Below are 6,918 nucleotides of genomic sequence, written 5' to 3' on the forward strand. Positions count from 1 at the left end.
TCCCGACTGTATCGGAAGCACTAACTCTGCCGATGAGCCCGTTGTTCTTTGATATTTCCATAAGTAAAATATCGAACGTGGGTTGTTTTATATGTATTTCTAGACTCTTGCTATTTACGGCGCTCGTAGAGGCATCTGTAGCAGAGAGAAAGGTCAGCGTCCTTGTTTGTTTCATGATCCTTGCTATTTGCGGCACTCTTTGAGGCATCTATAGCAAAGGAAAATAGCAAGGTCTTCGTTGCTTCATGATCCTTGCTATCTGCGGCACTCTTTGAGGCATCTATAGCAAAGGAAAAGAGCAAGGTCCCCATTGCTTCATGATCCTTACTATTTGCGGCACTCTTTAAGGCATCTATAGCAAAGGAAAAGAGCAAGGTCCCCGTTGCTTCATGATCCTTGCTATTTGCGGTACTCTTTAAGGCATCTATAGCAAAGGAAAAGAGCAAGGTCTTCGAAATAATCTTCAGGGGACCGTGAGCCCAGTCGAATCTTCAAGGGACCGTGAGCCCAGTCGAATCTTCAAGGGACCGTGAGCACAGTCAAATCTTCAAGGGACCGTGAGCCCAGTCGAATCTTCAAGGGACTGTGAGCACAGTCAAATCTTCAAGGGACCGTGAGCCCAGTCGAATCTTCAAGGGACTGTGAGCCCCGAGGTTCGTTGTAATATACGAACAAGGTTCCTGACGATGCAGTTTGGGTGTCCCGAATTACTGCAATTCTTCAAAACTTGAGTCTTCATATCTTCTCGGGTTCCAACGAACCGGCGCTCCCGATGGGAGTAATAGTCTTCATATCTTCTTGGGTTCCAGCGAACCGGCGCTCCCGATGGGAGTAATAGTCTTCATATCTTCTTGGGTTCCAGCGAACCGGCGCTCCCGATGGGAGTAATAGTCCTCATATCTTCTTGGGTTCCAGCGAACCGGCGCTCCCGATGGGAGTAATAGTCCATGCGACGGGCGCAGCTGAAGTAATTGTGCCATCCAAGATAGTCGGTGCGGCGGGCGCAGCTGAAGTAATTGCACCATCCAAAATAGTCGGTGCGGCGGGTGCAGCTGAAGTAATTGCGCCATCCAAAATAGCCCATGCGACGCCTTGGCTGACGTGGCCGATGAAGAGGACGCAGTTGATGTGGCCAATCCGTGACGGGTGAGCATCCGAATATATCGGGTCCGTGGCAGGCGAGCCCCAGTATAACGAGTGTGTGACGGTGAGCGCGATCAGCCGAGCAGAGCAGTTGACGGGGCGAGCACCCGAATATATCGGCTCCGCGATGTTGGGTCCATGGCCGGCGAACTCCCGAGTAAGATGAGTGCGCCATGACGGGTGCGGTCGACCGAGCAGAGCAGTTGACGGGGCGAGCATCCGAATATATCGGGTCCGCAATGTCGGGTCTGTGGCAGATGAGCCCCCAAACGTGGCGACTATGCATGGTAAAGCAGTCGAAGCTTGTTCCGATCTGCAGTCATATTACGAAACTGCACGCAAATAACAGTACGAGCCCGAATAATATTACCAATCCACGAAAGTTTCGGGTCTGCGGCAGTCCCGTGCGGACCAACTCCTTTTTTGCGTTGTTCTTTTCTCTTCACCCTGTTAACGCGTAGTCTGCCAAATTTCTTTCCTTCTTTAGCTACTTCCTGACTAGGCAATTTTTGTTTGCCCTTCTTTCCTTGTACACGTCGTATAATCATTGCTACTTGCTCAGGAGATCTGATCCGGAATAGGTAACTTTTATTTGTTGCTCCTTCCTTGAAAATCGTTCTGGCTTCCGGTCATAGGTACCCTGTAGATCGTCTTGGTCATACTTCGTCTGCTATGCAATTGTTGAGGTCATCTTCGTTGGAGACGGTGCGTACGCACGCAGGTCCATCCAAGATAGTTCACGCGGCGGACGCAGTACAAATAGTTGCGCCATCCAAGATAATCCACGCGCCGCCTTGCTGACCTGACATCTGGCCGAGAGAAACAGAGATGAGGTCGATGAAGAGGACGCAGTTGATATGGCCGATCCGCGGCGGGTGAGCATCCGAATATATCGGGTGCGCGGCAGGCGAGCCCCCGAGTAAGGAGAGTGCGCGATGGCGGGTGCGGTCGTCCGAGCAGAGCAGTCGAAGATTATTCCCTATCTGATCATTCTCGTGTCGGATGGCGAGTTGATGACGGCGGCGTTCGGCGTGAAAAATTCAACGACGCAACGAAGAAATGTTCACTGGACATGCAGGGTCGCGACGTAGGGCGAAGTAGATGCATCGACGTATCCTTTCGAGTTATCGGATGTCGCCGGAGGGACGTATCCTTTCGAGTTATCCACTCAGCAGGCTAGTAATCGTACTTTTTACCCGATCGCTTTCCTTTTTCTCCTTTCTTGGTCGATAAGTTGATCAGCCGCGGAAGTTTCCGTACGCACGCAGGGTCCCAGCCGATACAATCTTTGTTTTCTCCAAACGAAGTGTACATCGTGTTTGCTGGTGCGCCGTTCAGACTTGTTTTCGTGCTGAAGATTTCTTGGGACTTGTTCGTCCGCTTTGGAGGCCTGGGACGTACTTCAGTTTTTCTTTCATTGCACCCAATCTCTGACTGGTTGAATTCCGTCCGAATGTGATCACGCTTCCTGCTCGGATCATCGGGACTTGATCCGCTTTGTGGCTGGGTTGAATTTGATGCATTTGCACAGTACATAATTTTCTTCATCCTCTCTTCCCGATAGGTCTCTGGCTTCGTGCGTGCGCTGTTGATCATGCATCTTGTGAAGTTGAAGTAGATCGGATCATGTGAGATTCCACGGCCACGCAGCATGGTGCGATCCGCGTGTTGTTGATGATGAAGGATCCCGCCCGGATGACAAAATTCGATCGCCGCTTTCCCACAGACGGCGCCAATTGACGAGGCGGTTCCTCGGCAATGCCCACCATGAGGGGCTTGGGTTTTTAGAGAAAGGCGACGACGGAAGTTCCGGGAGCGAGGCGGTACACGACGTACCCAGGTTCACGTCCCCGCGGTGGAGGATCGCTACGTCCTGCTAGCAATCCACTATATGAATATGTATGTACAGGGGGCCGCCATAGGCGGAGTTGTTGGATCTAGTCTAGTTCTAATCCGCGGGTTGCGGTGTCTAGGCGTGTCGCCTCTATGATTATGTTTCTGATTGTGTGTGTCTAAGGGGTGCCCTGCCTGGCTTTATATATCAGCCAAGCTAGGGTTTACAAGAGTCCTAGTAGGATTCATATTGGAGTCTTCTTTCCTTGTAGTCCAAGTTGAGGCGCGTGCAGGTCTAGCTTGTCGAGTCCTCGTACTGGTCCACCTTCATAGTTTGCACCGGGTATGGCAATGTTGAGTACCCGAAGGGTTATGCCCACGTCAGTAGAGGTCTGCAAGAGCAGGATTAATGGACACTGACATTGTTATCACCAGAATTTGACCGAGTCAGAGGTGGGCCGCGACCAAGATGGACTTGAAGATATATACATGGGAGAAATATGTGAATCGGCTTTTATATACAAAATGTGGGCTAGTTAGCCCGTATATCTGTAAATGTAGTAGATCGCATCATGTTTAGAATTAACAGGTAGAGTTTAGCCCGTGCACGGTTAGGTGCACGCCTCAGCTTAGAAAGTCCGCTGGACTATAAATATGTATCTAGGGTTTATGGAATAAACAACAACCAACGTTCAACACAAACAAATCTCGGCGCATCGCCAACTCCTTCGTCTCGAGGGTTTCTCCGGTAAGCACCATGCTGCCTAGATCGCATCTTGCGATCTAGGTAGCACAGGCCTGCCCACGTTGTTCATGCGTTGCTCGTGCTGAAGCCTTTTTGATGGCGAGCAACGTAGTTATCTTAGATGTGTTAGGGTTAGCATTGTTCTTCGAATCACATGCTTTCGTTATGCAACCCTTGCACATCTAGCCGCCCTTACACCTATCTTAGGTGTAGGGGCGGCACCCCGCTTGATCATAGTTTAGTAGATCTGATCCGTTACGGTTGCTCCTTGTTTCATCAAGGATTAGTTTAACATCCGCAATAGTTAGGCCTTACAAAGGGTTGGAGGATCCAGCGGCGTGTAGGGTGACGTTTGCTAGCCCTAGAAAGGACGTTCCGGGGATCAACCTCGTGTTGGTTTTTAGGCCCTGTCTAGGATCGGCTTACGGTCACCGTGCGCGAGCGCGAGGCCCAATCGTGAGTAGGATGATCCGATTATGCGGTGAAAACCCTAAATCGTCGTAGATCTCATTAGCTTTATCTTGATCAAGCAGGACCACCATATATTCGGACACCTCGTCCGAATCATGGGTGGATCGGCTCTTTGAGCCGATTCACGAGATAACCCGAGAGCCGATCGAGGCTCGTATTTAATGTTTACGTGTATGCCATGCAGAAACTAAGCGAGGCATCATCCACACCTTCCCGACCGGGTATAGGTCAGGTGGCACGCCCTTGCGATAGCATCGGACGTGCGACCAGGAGGCTTTGCGGGCCTTCGCTCTGAGGGACTGGGGCCAGCCGCAGCCCTAGTTGTTCCCGGCTCTACTGTGTTGCCCGTCTCTACCCGCCAGGGGGTTTCTGACGTCAACACATTCTGGCACGCCCGGTGGAATCACCTTCGACATCCACCACATCGCCGTCTGCATCCGAGATGGCGGAAAGCACTCCGGTCAAGTACGAGGATCTGCCTGATGAGCTCAAGAAGAAACATGACGAGATCAAGGCAACCCTCGAAGCCGAACTCATCGGCTCTTTCCACGAACCCGCTCCCATGACATCAGCATCAACATGGTAGAACTTGGGTACCGCCCTGGTAGGGGTAGCAATGAGGGCAGCTGCTCTCATAGCAAGAGTGAAGAGGGAGCCGACCCACGCAACCGGCTCCGACACTGCCACAAAGTCCTGGTGATGATCAAGATGGAGGCCGATTCTAGCGATCGGACCGTATTATCCGCGCCACCCGCTCTCCCAGTATTTGGCGTCAACCTCACAGGGGACGGAAAGCTGGGGTATGGGTTCACCTCGGCCGACGAGCTAGAGGAAGTCGATATCGGCCCTGGGGACAAGCCTCGGCCAACTTTTATCAGCAAGAAGTTAGACCCGCAACTCAGGAGTCAGATGATTGCTCTATTGAAAGAATACCCAGACTGTTTTGCATGGGACTATACAGAGATGCCTGGGTTAGACAGGAGCATCATTGAACATCGGCTCCCCCTTAAGAAAGGATTTCGGCCGTTCCAACAACGAGCTCGTCAGATGAAGGCCGAAATCTTGGAAGAGGTCAAGAAGGAGATCGAGAAGATGCTGGCCGCCGGGTTCATCAGGCCATGCAGGTATGCTCGAATGGATCTCCAGTATCGTTCTCGTAGAAAAAGAAGGACGGCCGGTGGCGTGTGGCTATCGATTTCCGAGATCTTAACAGAGCCACTCCAAAAGATGAGTATCCAATGCCTGTGGCGGAGACATTGATCAATGCAGCCGCCGGCCACAAGGTTTTAAGCTTCATGGATGGCAACGCCGGCTATAACCAGATCTTCATGGCTCCAGAAGATATACACAAGACCGCGTTCAGAGTACCAGGGGCAGTGGGCTTGTTTGAATATGTGGTCATGACCTTCGGGTTGAAGAATGCTGGTGCAACATATCAAAGAGCCATGAATTATATATTTCACGATCTGATCGGCAAGTTAGTGGAAATCTACATCGATGACGTGGTAGTCAAGTCCATCTCCATGGAGGGACACCTGGGAGATCTGCGACGCGTCCTAGACCGAACTCGAAAGTTCGGACTGAGAATGAACCCAAAGAAGTGCGCCTTTGGGGTGACGGCCGGTCAGTTCCTAGGATTTCTGGTTCATGAGCGAGGAATTGAGATCGGCTCGAAAAGTCGGGAGGCAAGTGCGTACCATGCAGCCGCCCACCACGAAGAAGGAACTCCAACGTCTTATCGGCAAGATCAACTTCGTCCGCCGATTCATCTCTAACCTGTCAGGACGGATAGAGCCGTTCATGGCGTTGGTGAAGACTAAGTCTGATGACGAGTTTCACTGGGGGCAGACCAGCAGCAGGCGTTTGATGAAATTAAACGGTATCTGACGACGCCGCCTGTGCTAGTTCCGCCCCAGCAAGACAGGCCGTTCTACATCTACTTGTCGTAGGCCGACACGTCCATCGCCTCGGTGGTGGTACAACTCTACGAAGGCGTTGAAAAGGTCGTTTTTACCTCAGCGAAGAATGTTAGACGCGGAAACGAGGTATCCCGAGGTCGAGAAACCGTGCCTCTCGCTCTGTTCTTTACCCGCACCAAGCTGCATCACATCCTTTTGACGGCGGAAATCTTCGTCATATGCAAGTCGAGACGTTGTCAAGCACATGCCGTCGGCCCCCGTGTTGAAGGGCCGGCCGGGTAAGTGGATGTTTGCGTTGTCGGAGTTTGATCTCCGGTACCAGCCTCGCGAAAGCAGTCAAAGGGCAAGCGTTGGCCGATCTCATACCCGAGCGAATCAGTACCAATATAGCAGCACTATCCATACGTGCATGGGCTATGTTCTTCGATGGATCGGCTTGCGACGATGGTTGTGGCATCGGCATTCTCGCTCGTGTCGCCTCGGGGGCGAGTACTCTTTCTCCATCGGATTATCTACCCCTTGCACTAACAATGTGGCAGAATATGAGGCAAGTACGTAAGGGGATGGAATTGCTATTAGAAGCCGGAGCAGAAGCAGTAGAGCTTTTTGGAGACTCTAAGTTGGTGATTAACCAGCTCACGGATGAATACAAGTGCGAAAGTGAATCGCTTTTCCCATATTGGATGGAATGCCGTGAGTTGATGACACAGTTTCGGTACATCAACTTTAATTGGGTCCCAAGAGCCCAAAACACCGAGGCCAACAATCTCGCACAAATGGTGTTAGGCTATATAGATACCCCTGAAG

Source organism: Lolium rigidum, chromosome 3 (assembly GCF_022539505.1).
Source record: "Lolium rigidum isolate FL_2022 chromosome 3, APGP_CSIRO_Lrig_0.1, whole genome shotgun sequence".
In the NCBI taxonomy this organism is placed as follows: domain Eukaryota; kingdom Viridiplantae; phylum Streptophyta; class Magnoliopsida; order Poales; family Poaceae; genus Lolium; species Lolium rigidum.